Source organism: Suricata suricatta, chromosome 14, assembly GCF_006229205.1.
Source record: "Suricata suricatta isolate VVHF042 chromosome 14, meerkat_22Aug2017_6uvM2_HiC, whole genome shotgun sequence".
In the NCBI taxonomy this organism is placed as follows: Eukaryota; Metazoa; Chordata; class Mammalia; order Carnivora; family Herpestidae; genus Suricata; species Suricata suricatta.
In genome coordinates, this window is record NC_043713.1 from 23,273,327 (window position 1) to 23,286,476 (window position 13,150).

The 13,150-nt window shown below is 45.0% G+C and overlaps 1 protein-coding gene across 3 annotated transcripts in view; it reads right to left on the minus strand.

Annotated features, from left to right (window-relative positions):
• MAPK4 (mitogen-activated protein kinase 4) overlaps positions 1-13,150 on the minus strand; it is a 144,967-nt gene that overhangs the window by 131,490 nt on the left and 327 nt on the right. The window contains exon 1 of one of the 3 annotated variants that reach the window (XM_029922776.1): positions 13,096-13,150. The exons of 1 other annotated variant lie outside the window; for it this stretch is intronic. The gene's annotated coding sequence lies outside the window, so the exon portion shown is untranslated. Of the gene's footprint in view, positions 1-11,887; positions 11,967-13,095 lie in introns of those variants that run through there. One more of the 3 variants, XM_029922779.1, reaches the window with a different exon arrangement.

Consider the following 13,150-nt stretch of genomic DNA (forward strand, 5'->3'; position numbering starts at 1 on the left):
TGGCTTCTTTCCTTTCTCTCACCTTCTTAATTTTCCCCTTATTCACTTACTAAATAAAAAAATATGTGCTTATTGTTTTAACATTTATTTATTTTTGAGAGACAGAGACAGTGTGATCAGGGGAGGAGCAGACAGAGAGAGGGAGACACAGAATCTGAAGCCAGCTCCAGGCTCTGAGCTGTCAGCACAGAGCCCGACACGGGGCTCGAACCCACAAACCGTGAGATCATGACCTGAGCTAAAGTCAGATGCTTAACTGTTTTAATTAAATAGTATAAAAAGGTATAAGATAAAAATAAAAAATCCTTTCCCTCACCCCTCTCAATTCCCAGGTGCTTCTTACTTTACCACGACTAACAACAGCTTATGTGTCCTTCCAGAAAAGAGCTGGAATTGGCTTATGGTCATAATTGTACATGTACGTATTTCTGTGTCTGTCCCCTCAATCTACAGCTAGACACCTTCTTTTCTAGGTATCTGTTACTGGAGAAGAAAGATCTCATTTCAAATAATCTCAGTTTAAGGCAATACAGTTTTAGATTACTGAAATCTGACATTGCTTTCAGTGGTGATAATAATACTATTATTATTTCTTACCAATGGAAAGTGGGGGCGGGGGTGAGGAATAGAACAAGGTTATTTAAGATGTTATGCAAACCAATTCCTGAATTTAGGAGTGTAGAGCAAACTACTATATTGTTTGTTGGTTAACGAAGAAGAAAGTCAGTCGTGAGAGGGCTGATAAATAAACCTTCGGTTCTGCGGATCTGCTTCTGAATAAATGGAACAGAGAAGTCAAATGATTTTTTATCTCCTCTTGTTCCATAAATTCATTTCAGGTTCATTTTCAAAGAATGCTCATAAAAAAAAAAAAGAGGGGTGTTCAGGGTTAACAAATTCACTGAATAACTTTTAAAGAATGAATGTATACCCAAACATTTAAAAACAAGACTTTAAGGTATTAACTAAAGTCGTTTAATAAATTAAAAGCATTTAAGTTGGATGCACACTCCCTGTCATCCTTCATCCAAAAAAATTAATAAGGACCAAAGTGTTTTTAAATTTGTCTTGAATCCCCATTCAGCTCACGAGTGCAGTAACCTATAGAGAAAATGAATGGTTATTTGGGCTATGACATGCCCGGGGCTATTTACCACACACTCTCTCACTCACGCGGTTAAAAAGTGGTCTCTCTCCTTATTCCTACGTCCAAAGGTTCCTGTCATTTTGATCGCACACATTTCACTGGCTTCATTACATAGCAGATGGGGGGGACTGTTCAAGCCCTCTCTGAGTCCTACATGATGGGTATGAAAACTCTCTAATAATTGGTCAAGACATTTTTCCTTTGCTCTCTTCCAATCTGGAAAGCTCAAAGCAGCTGAGCGTAGTCACTCTACTCTTCTATTCTTCTCACCTGCTCTTCCAAAGTGGTTTACTACAATCCTCTTCCTGATTCTCCTCTTACAAACAAAATCAGTTTCTATTTCTGACTCTCTCTCTCTCTCTCTCTCTCTCTCTCTCTTTTTCCTGTTTAAAGTGCTATAATGATTTGCTGTTCTGAGTCCTCTAGAAATTTCTAAATATTTGGTAACAAGTGCCACTGTCACCACGTAGAAAAGGTAGCGTGCTGGTCTCTATGGCCAATACAGGGATTTGCTCCACTAAGTTCATCTGCACTCCCTGTGGTTCTCACATATGTTATTGAAATCGTAGCACATTATCTCTTATTAGCAGACAAAATGGTCTCAAAACGGCTGGAAAAAAGTTAAATTCAAATAAATGGGAAATTTGACAATAGAGATTTTAAGGGCTTGATGGATCTCAAAATAACTACACCTCTTTAGGAAAAAAACAACAACTTTAAGAGCTTATAAATAAAAGAAATTTGGATTTGTACCTAATGTGAATCATGCTGGAGGAATTAATTTACTTCTTTCAGGCTGAAGAGTTTTCAGACATCATGGTTCATAAATTCTTATGGCTGGTGGGGCTTTCTAGTAATTTTGCCTCTAAAAATAATCATGGAAGGGTACAGTTTCTGGGAGAATAGAAAATTTGCTTCTTCAAAATTAATTAAGGCATTTATCGCTTTTTCCAAAGGGATCGGTCACAGTCCAGGGCTACCTGGGAGTGGAACCGCCGATTTGTTCCAAGGGACAATTATTAAAGCCTAATTGGAGGATTTCTATTTCTGGCTAACGGTGGACTGAGTTATACATAATCTTCCCTATGTGTGAACTGTTATAAGATTAAAATAAAAATAAGCTGGATAAATCATCATGGAATACCGAAAAGGCTTCGTAGTATAAGGTGGTCTCCCAAAAGTTGGTGGGGACACCCTCCCACAAAACAAGCCCTTTCCAGAGGGGCAGACCCCTACTGGCCACACTATACACCTGAAGAAGGAGAGTTGACATGTGGCTTCCTGGGCTGATAACAATTTTCTGAGAGGATAGCTCTGAGGTTCCCCAGGAAGAAAGGTACCCCAAAATAAAAATAACAGCCAGCCTCCCTCAAAAAAAGATAAGGGGTGTTCTGGGAAGGTAAGTGGAGTAAGGTGGTGGAGAGGGGCTTCCCACCACCCCATGCCTTTGTGCCTAACCTTTTCAAACTTAGCAAATATATATAGATATATTTTTTTTTCATTGTAAAATTCTCTGGCTTCAGGAAGGTTGGGGAAAAACACCTCTGAGAGCTGGAGGAAAGTAGGGGGGAAATACATTTGGCAAGTGATCCTGAGAACACATGGAAAAGCATGTGACTTCTCAAATCCAGAAAGGATTACATAAGCTTCTTTTGAAGCATTAGATTCAACACGAGTCCCTGGAAGGGCCACCCTGACTCCTGAGCCTGGACTCAACAAATAGTTCAGTCTCCAAGAGTACTAGCCTTGGCCATGGGTGAAAAATTCTACTTTCCATATAGAATTGCTGGGCACCATGTCAAATGGAAGAAATCTTACTAGATAAAATACAGTCTGCTTGTCTTACTTCTTTTTATGTTTTTTTTGGGGGGGTCTGAGAGACAGACACAGCGTGAGCAGGGGAGGGTCAGAGAGAGAGGGAGACACAGAATCTGAAGCAGGCTCCAGGCTCTGAGCTAGCTGTCAGCACAGAGCCCAATGAAGGGCTCGAACCCACAAACCGTGAGATCATGACCTGAGCCGAAGCCGGATGCTTAACCGACTGAGCCACCCAGGCGCTCCTACTTGCCTTATTTCTTAAGAGTTGCCGGAATAGAAAGCATCTTCTTCCCTTATCACATCCCTTGGTCCTAAATTCACATCTTTCTGCGGGCTGGTGTGGACGAAAAGGATGAAACCCGATGGAGACTGATGACTGAGGGGGCTCCAGACGCCATTCCTGCAACCACTTTCGCTGCCAAGTCACCTGCCTTATTAGGAAAAGCCTGAAGGATCAGTCTCTTCTACGTAGGGATATACATCTACATTCAGCTTGGGCCGTTGCAGGAACGTACCATCCCAGCCTCGACTTTCCAGCGGCGGCCAGGAGGACACCCTGGGAGCGGTGGAGACAGTCCTCTGGTCATGGGCAGGCAAAGGGCAGCAGGGGTTTTGTGCTCCTCTCCCGTCAGTCTCTAAGGTAGTTCAGACTCACTTCTGCCTCCTTCCGGCAGTGGTGAACTCGGTAATTTGAACCAAACTTCCCCAATCAACACAACGAAGAAATCTGGATGAAATATATTTTTTAAAAATCTTCCCTAAAAGCACAGAAGAGCTAACAAAATGGGGAGGTCTTCAAATGAAAGATCTGGGAGAAGGAAGTCCAAAGATGTGGGCCTGGGGATTAGGGGCCAATTTTACCCCATCAGATTGGACTCTTAACCCAGTCAGAGGAAGGCAGGAGGCTGAACAACAGTCCTGGCAACCGTATAGGGTCAGGGGGCCAGGGCACCCCGAGGGTTAAGGCCTGGTAACCACTTTGTACTTCTGGTTGGGACCCTAGGAGTAAGAGAAAATAAAAATAAACTGGTCTGACTTCATGCCATGTGGGTGGTCTAGAAAATCTCAAGTCCCCAAATTGATCCAGGCTTGCTGGTACCCCAAAAAGCCTAAAGAAGCTATTTAAAATCCCCTCTAGAACTGTCAGTTTTATCAGCACCACTCAAGGCCTCAAATTATTGCATTTCATCAGTCTTAAATATCACTAATTATATGACTGCACTACTATTTTAGGTACCAGTGAGTGAAAAAGAAGGAAAAAAATGTTAGGTACCTAACTATTTTAGGTACCAACTATAAATGTTAGACTCTGTCAACTGTAAATAACATTTGAATTTCAGAGATTAAAGTGTAAAAAAAGGTACATCTTAAAATTGATGAGCTGATAATTATGTAAATATTTTTTCAAAACAATATCTAGCACACATTCAAAGATAATCGGGTACATAAAAAAATGTAACATAAATATGAGCCAGCATGATAATTAGAACAAACAACAGACAGAAAAAACAGCTGCGTAAGTATTCCAGATGGAAAAATTATGACACACAGAATGTAAAACAACTGTACTTACTATGCTCGTGGAGATTCAAATTGGGCTTTAACATTTCAAAACAAGGAAACAGGAAATATATGAAAGTAACAGTAAAGATATGTAAAAGAACTAGAAATTCTAGAATTGATATTCAGTAACTAAAATTAAGAATGCAAGAGATGGGTTTACCTGCAGATTAGATACAGCTGGAGAGACACAGTGTGATTTAGAAGATAGGTAAGAAGAACTATCAGAATGTAGCTAGGAGATAGAAAAAGGATGGAAAATACAGAAAAGAGGGCAAGAGATAATGAAAATATAGTAAGGAAATTTAAGACAGTAAAATGACCTTATAACACAAAGTTCTCCCAGAAATAGGCAAGAGAGTTGAGAGGAAGCTGCTAATAACCATAAGCTCAGCTCCCTCAAAGACCAACCACATCACCGAGGCAGGTCACCTTAATGAAGATCCAGAGGTAGAATAACAGTGATTAAAAGTTGCAATATTGTGATTTATAAGAAATATGTACGTGGCCACATGACCAAAACCTATTTCTCACACATATTTGGTCTTCATCCTAGGTCCACAGTTCCTGGCTCACAGTTCCCCAGACCTTGTAAACTTCCTGAGCTAGAAGAGCAATGGCAACATCTTTTTTCATAATATTTAGTCTCTGTCCTCGGTTCCTGAAATCACTTCAGAGCCAAAAAGGTGAAATAGGTCTCCTGTTACTCATAAAAATCCCCAGTCTTTACTACAACTGGGTACGGTTAAACAGGTGACTCTTGGAAAGTACCTAAGAATAGAGGCTGGTTGCCAGAAGAACCATGAATAGTGATGGAACCGTCAGCTCTACTCCGTGACTTGCAAGTAGGAGAGAGGGGCGGGAGGTTGAATCAATCACCAATGGCCAATGGTTTAACCTCCCATGACTATGTAATGCAACCTCTGTAAAATTCCAAAAGGAAGAGGATCAGACAGCTTCCGTTTGGGGAATCTGAACGCTCCGCATATCACTGTGTCTGGCCCCAAACTCCATGAGGACAGACACTCCTTTGTTTAGGACCTCACCCTATGTATCTCTTCATCTGGCTGTTGATTCATACTCTTTAATATCCTTTGTAATAAACTAGTAATCTAGTGAGTCAACAGTTCTGAGCCACTGTAGCAAATTAATTAAAGCCAAGGACCGGGTAGCGGGATCCTCGGATTTACAGCCAGTCACTCAGAAGCAGAGGTGACAAGCTGGGTTTGCGACTGGCTTCTGAGGTGGAAGGCAGTCTTGTGAGACTGAGCCCATATCCTGTGAAGTCTGATGCTACTCTGGGTACACAAGTCAGAATTGAGTTGAATTGTAGGACAGCCAGCTGGCATCCAAGAATTGCTTGAATGTTTGGGGAGAACACATTGGTTCTCAGAACTTTTGGTGACTAGAACTTTTTATTATTTTTTAAATTTCTTTTTTATGTTTTATTTACTTTTGAGAGCAAGAGAGACAGAGCACGAGTAGGGGAGAGGCAGAGAGAGAGGGAGACAGAATCCAAGGCAGGCTCCAAGCTCTGAGCTGTCAGCTCAGAGCCCAACATGGGGCTCAAACTCACAAACCGTGAGATTATGATCCAAGCTGAAGTCTGGCACTTAACCGCCTGAGCCACCCAGGTGCCCCTATAGTACTTTGCTAAATAGGGAAATAAATGTTTTTATTCTAATTATTTGCTATAAGGACAATATCAAAAAGCATTAAAGGAAGGGGTTTTTTTTAATTTAAAAAATTTTATTGAGCCATATTTGACATATAACATACTAGCTTTAGGTGTACAATGGAATGATTCAACATTAGTATACATTGTGAAATGACCGCAGTAAGTCTAATTAACATCCATCACCACACATAGTTAGATATTTTTTCTTGTGGTGAGAACTTTTAAGTTCTACTCCCTTAACAAAACAACTTTCGAATACACAATACAGTGTTATTAAGCGTAGTCACTGTGCTATTCCACTAATTCAACTTTATTTTCTCTTGGTTCTTTTCAGGACATATACCTTAGGCAAAGGTGGAATCAGTGTGAATTAATGATTCGTTCTACCAGGATTAGATGACCCGGAAATTCTTCCTGCCTGGACCTCCCTCTGCTAACAGGCGCTGACAACCAGGAAGTCGGAACAATTCCCAGTGACAATGAACGTCAGAGAAATTGGCACAAACTCCTCACCCCTAACCCAGGCTTGGCACTACCCTTTGGGTAACCCTGGCAAGCCCCCTAACTTCTCTCAGCCTCAGTTTCTCCATGTATACAATGGGACAAGGAGAGCTGCTCACCGATCCCCCAAAATCCCTTGCAGGTTTAAACTCTGTGATTGCGTGTAGATTTGACCCAAAATCTCCAAACAGGTCTTGACTCTTGAAAAACTTTATAAAAATCAAATCCATGTAAACGCAAATGGAAAACTAGTTTTTTTTTTTAAATCCCTCCTACAATAAATCTTCCTGTAGAGAGTCTTTTTATTTTTGTTAAATCTAGACATTGACAACAGTTCAGGGTTTTTTATAACTCTTTTTTTTTTTAATTTTTAATGTTTTTTTATTTATTTTTGAGAGAGAAAGAGAGAGACAGCATGAGCAGGGGAGGGTCAGAGAAAGAGGGAGACATAGAATCTGAAGACAGGCCCCATGTTCTGAGCTGTCAGCATAGAGCCCGATGCAGGGCTCGAACCCATGAACCATGAGATCATGACCTGAGCCGAAGTTGGAAGCTCAACCGACTGAGCCACCCAGGCACCTCAACAGATCAGTTTCACATACAGCCAGGCACATTTAAATACTACACCAATAATCATAGCACGTTCTCTTCCTCACTGAAGGTAGGTCAATTTAAATTAAGGAAAAAGATTGTGAATGAATGAAAAGTCTGAAATACAGAGATTTTTGTTTTGGCTTGTTCTATTTTCTTAAGTTTTCAAGTACTTCAATTATTTGCCTTCCCCCGCCGCCCCCACCCCGCCCCCCAAAAGTATTTCCTATCTAGCCTGTTGCAATGCAAGGAAAAGTCTCATGCCAGTCTTGGGTATTCCAAAATATAAGGCCGAATCAATGAGCTCTTATGGTAAACTTTCCACATACCCTTATAATACACTGCAAAAGAGTTTCATTCACTTTCGGAATCAATAAGCTTGGGCACTGGGCCAACCTCGCTTACAATGTGCATTAAGTTACTGCCATCCACTAAGGGAGCTCACACAGCCTCCTGCTAGATTTGAACCACCCTGGCCTCAGACTCCATCCTACAAAGATGTAGCTGATGCTAATGCTGCCCAGAGCCGTGGAAGCTCTGAAAGTTTACTTCGGAGGATAAACGGTAACAGAAGCACAGGCCGCCCTGCATTCAACAAATCCATCTTGATCCATGCTCTCGACGCATGCCAAGTCTTTGAGAAGGGTCCCTTAGCTCTCGCCAGGCATCGGTAGAGGAAAGTCTCTGCTTCCCTATCCCTGCGTCCACAGCTGTCCCGTGGCCCCTCAAATCCTTCCCAGAGGCAGCTTCACTTAAAGCTGCTGAAACTGAAACCCGTCTTGCACAGGCCCCTTCCGAAGCCCCAGCAACATTGTCATCTGGTCATTTGTCTTTTCCTGAAAGAGGACCCTTCCAACTACATAACCATCCTGTGCCATCAGAACTAGACCCTCTCCCCACTTCCCTCCCCGCTGCTGCTCACCAGCCACTGCCCAAGCAACAGCTGGGGTGACCCTGTGGGCAACGGTGGCTGCCGGTGGCCGTTCTGCTACCTGTACTTCTGGTATATTAATCAGCCACATGCTAGAGAAAGAATTTGAGGGGTGTGTGTGTGTGTGTGTGTGTGTGTGTGTGTGCGCGCGCCCCTCAAAAGACAGACTTAACATAATGAGCAGATTATAGACTATGTGGGATGACAAAGGATGTTTCGCTGATTTATGAAATTATTCATATGTAAAACATTCTACAAAGTTAATTTCACATTTACTAAGTCACCTTGACTGAAAAGAACCAAGTTACAGTAAATCAGGCCCCTCCCAGAAAAGTAGGGAGTTACACCGAACGGTACGTATTAACTAATATCCTGTAACACAGTGGCTCTCGGGCGTCTGGGCAGCTCAGTCGGTTGAGCGTCTGACTTTGGCTCAGGTCACGATCTCACAGCTTGTGAGTTTGAACCCAATGTCAGGCTCTGAGCCTGTCTTTGGATTCTGTGTCTCCCTCTTTCTCTCTGCTCCTCCTCTGCTCAAGCTGTCTCTGTCTCTGTCTCTCTCTCAAAAAGAAACAAAACAACAGTGGCTCTCAATCAAGGGTGATTTTGCTTCTTAGTGGACATGCAGCAACAACTGAAGACACTTTTGATTGTCACAATTTGGAGTGGGGGAGGTCGCTACTGGCACCTGCTGGGTGGAGGCCAGGGATATGATAAACATTCTACAATGCACAGGGCAGTTCCCCATGACAGAAAAAATTATTCAGCCCACAGCATCGATAGCACTCAGGTTGAGAGTCTCTGCATTAAAATAATGGGCATGTATAGACTGGTGAAGAAGCAAGGATTCTGTCTGGAAACAGTGTAACCTTTAAACACTAGAGCAGGTGGCGGCCAGGTTGACAGGTACTAGGTGGGGCTGTGATCTGACTTTAGCGACCACACCACAGTAGGAAGCATGGAAGGCTCCAGACCTTCATGGATCACACGAGACTTGCAGAGCCAACAGTGGCTACGTGAGGAGGTGGTAGCGTCATTCTAGGAGCACCAGGAAGGGCACTTTGCCTCCCCAATCACCTCCCCAGTCACCCCCAATCACCACTTGCCTGTGCCTGATATCCTCTCCTGGTGGACAAAGCCTTTCATTCCAGTGAGGCTTATAGCACAAAGACCCCCGGAGGAGAGGACAGTGACCTACATTCAGTTTCAAGAGAAAGTGACTGATGACAGATTGTTTTTTCCCCTGAGTTTTCATACAGTGAAAGGCTCTGAGCAGCTGAAAGTGGGAGATGCAACAGAAGCAATAATGGGCCCAGATGAGGTAGGGGAAGGGTGGAGAAATGGGCAAGACAATGTTAAAATAAATGTCCTCTGCAGAGTATGCCTGGGCCTTCAGGGAGGGAGGGATGCAGAGAGGAAAAAAGAAGTCACATTCTTAGCCTTGGAGAAGATTACAATCAAGTTCAGCTCAGGTGAAAAAACTCCAGGAATGCTTGAAAGAATGGCAGGGATGCAGCACTATCCCACCAGTGAATAGGCGACAAAGGTCCTCGCCAGCCCTGAAATCACAGGGAACCCCAACCTGTGCTGGGGGAAGCCCATCACCCCCAACACCTAGCAGAGTCTTGGACAAAGTAAAATGCTCAGGCAGCACGTCTTTGGTGAATGAACGGAAGCTATTCTAGATGAAGAGCAATCCAACTCCTGGTTTGCTTATACCATTTTTCTCAGTCCGGGAGGAAGCCCTGCTTTGAAGTCCCCTCTGTGAGTCCTAGTCCAACTCTCGGGGTTGGTTTTTGTTTCCTCTGTACATTCCTGATTTCAGCCCCTGTGGGGCTTTCCTCTGCTCTTCTCATAAGTAAAGGAGGCCTGAAGCCACTCACTTAGTGCTTATCATGTTTCCTATGTATCTTTTATAACAGGCCTACTTCCAAAAGGATTTGAGGGGGGCTTTGGAGTTCGTAACAAAAAAGAAGATAATGTACTTTAAAAAGAATTTAAGAGGGAAACTGAAGATCATTTGGGAAGAAGATGATCACTGTACCAAGAAGCCGGGATCAAGAAGTTACCAGGAATTTCTGGAACCCAAAGCAGAAAGAGGAACACCCTAGACATATAGCAAGTTCTCACCATCTGAAAGGAGGCAAGCCACGATGCTATGAGCACAGAGGCTTTTTTTTTTTTTTTGACATTAAATTCTAGGAGGAATTTGCTCTTGGTTTTTCAAGTTTGCTGTGCAAGCAATCTTTTTATTTGTTTATCTTAAGAACTCTGTTAAGTCCTTTAGGACAGGGGTGCCTGGGTGGCTTAGTCGGTTAAGCGTCCAACTTCGGCTCAGGTCATGATCTCATGGTTGGTAGGTTCAAGCCCCGCATTGGGCTCTGTGCTGACAGCTCAGAGCCTGGAGCCTGCTTCGGATTCTATGTCTCCCTCTCTCTCTCTGTCCCTCCTCCACTCACTCTTTCGCTCTCTCTTAAAAATAAACATTTAGGGGCGCCTGGGTGACTCAGTCGGTTAAGCATCCAGCTTCTGGCTTCGGCTCAGGTCATGATCTCATCAGTTCGTGGGTTTGAGCCCCACGTTGGGCTCTGTGCTGACAGCTAGCTCAGAGCCTGGAGCCTGCTTCGGATTCTGTGTCTCCCTCTCTCTCTGACCTTCCCCCTGCTTGTGTTGTCTCTCTCTCTCTCAAAAATAAATAAAAAACATTTAAAAAAATTTTTTAATTAACATTTAAAGAAAATCCTTGATGACAAAGACTACATCTTAGATTACATTTCCCTGATAGCAGCCAATATTAAACATAAGTGCTCAAATATTTGCCAATAGACTGATGGCCAACAGTTTTCTTGACAATCTGGATATTCCAGTGCGTGCCAGGATCCCAAGATGATCAGAGTAATAGAGTCATCATATCTCTTAGCAAGAAGGACCCTCAGACCATCTGATTCCTTCACATAGTCCCCAGCCACCCAAATGATGGGGTTTTAGAGATAATCTCCCCCCACCTGTTGTCATCAATTGGGACTAGGAGTTAGAAGGTCCAGGCTGACCCTATCTTCGTGCCTTCCCCCACTCCCTTCAAGGTTTAGTTGATTGTCCTTTTGTCTTTCTGTCTTCAGCACTGATTATCTATGCCTTTCAGTATCAAGGCATTGCCCTATTAACCTTTAATTCACTGCAGTAACTAGCATGGTGTTTTGCACAAAGGAATTGCCCGTCTTTTTTTTTTTTTTTTTTTTTTTTGCAGTGTAAGTACAATGAATTGGAAAGGGGTCCCAGAGTAGGCGTTTTCATTTTTCTGCCCTGCTCCCCTCTACCCCCTCAAGCTCTAGTGTAGAAGACAAGCTCTTCCTACCACATGACAAGCTGTCCAGAAAAGGTTAAAATGCAGGCTACCAAAGGACCTGAAGACTGAAGGGTCCAAAGACACATTCTCTCCCTTGCTTCCATAAGCCCTCTAAAAGCAGGCAGGGCAATCCTTCAGAAAACACACACACACACAAATAAAAAACCTTTGTACACGGAAGGCGATCAGGAAATACCTGTTAAAATAAGGTCACAGCACAACTACCTTGAAGTCAGGAAGCACTCAATAAATATCTGCTAAAGCAAAAAGTTTGTAACACAGCTACTTTGTATATAGTAGATGCTCAAGAAATACCTTTAAATTAAGACGATCCTAGGATTGTTGCCTTGCACTTAGTAGGCCCCCTGTAAATGGCTATTAAATCTCATAGAAGTAGATGCTCGTTTCTCAGAGAACCGGGCAGGGGTGACCCTAGGCAAATCCCAGGCAGAGATCCATGAATGGAAATGCGCGTCTCGAGGTAGCGCTTTGGAGAGTGCCGGAGAGGCGCGTGACAGTGCGCGGCCGCGGCGCACGGCGCGCTTTTCCCAGAGCCGCGGACCCACCGCCAGCTCCCGGGCACTGATCCGCGAGCGGGACCCATTCCCCACCCAGGGGCGGGAAAAGGCCGCCGCCTCCGATTGTCACTCCGGGGCTGCACCTGAAGCTCCGGCGACGGCCCCCTCCCGGGGCATCCGCCCACCCAGGCTTCTCCTAGGATTCCGGAGAGTTTCGGCAGAACAAAAGCAAATGCCAGCCGGGCTTCCGATTGCTTTTCCGATGGAGAGCTGCGAGGGAAGAGGCTGGGGGAGCTGGCCCAGGACCCGGCTGCGTGGTCAAACCCGATCGGCGGCCGGCAGCAGATTCGGGCTCCGGATTGCGGAGCCGGAGAAAGCGGCGGGGCTGCCTCCCTCCCTCCCAGCTCTCCCGGGCGCCCCGAGCCCCCGCCCTGGGGCCGCGAGGGGCAGAGTGGAAGCCTCAGTCGGGTTGGGCGTGGGGGGCGCTATATTAACCCCTGCACGAAGCGCGCAGGAAACTGGAGAAGATGCTAGGGGACTGGGGCAGACCCCACGACCAAGATCGCATTTTGAACTCGCAATACGAACCGCCCCTGGGCGCCCCCAAAGGCGCTGAACTGCCCGCGGGGGTGGAGTACCCCCAGAGCCCCGTCCCTAAATCCTTCTCCCCTACACACCCCCCGGGGCTGCCCAGTGGCAACCTTCCCACCCGAACCGCAGATCCAGGGACAGCCCCCGCGAGCCGCCGGCGGAGGAAAAAGGTCCTGGAGCGCGGCCGCGTCGGTCCCGCGGGAGACACCCCCCGCCCCGCTCGGAAACTCGCTAGTTTGGTATTTGCTTGGTTTTCTGTTTGCTTGTTTGTTTGTTTTTTTTAAGGTGAGGTAGGGGTGCAGAGAGAGCAGGGAAGTAGCATTTCTTCCTGTCGCCAGGCTTCTCCGGAACCCGCAGAACTCCTAGAGGCGCAGGCAGCGGGAGAAGAAAGAAAGCGGAGGGGGAGCCACTTACCCAAGGCAGAGCCCGAGAGCACGGCGGCCCGGGCGCGAGAGACGCCTTTGTCTGC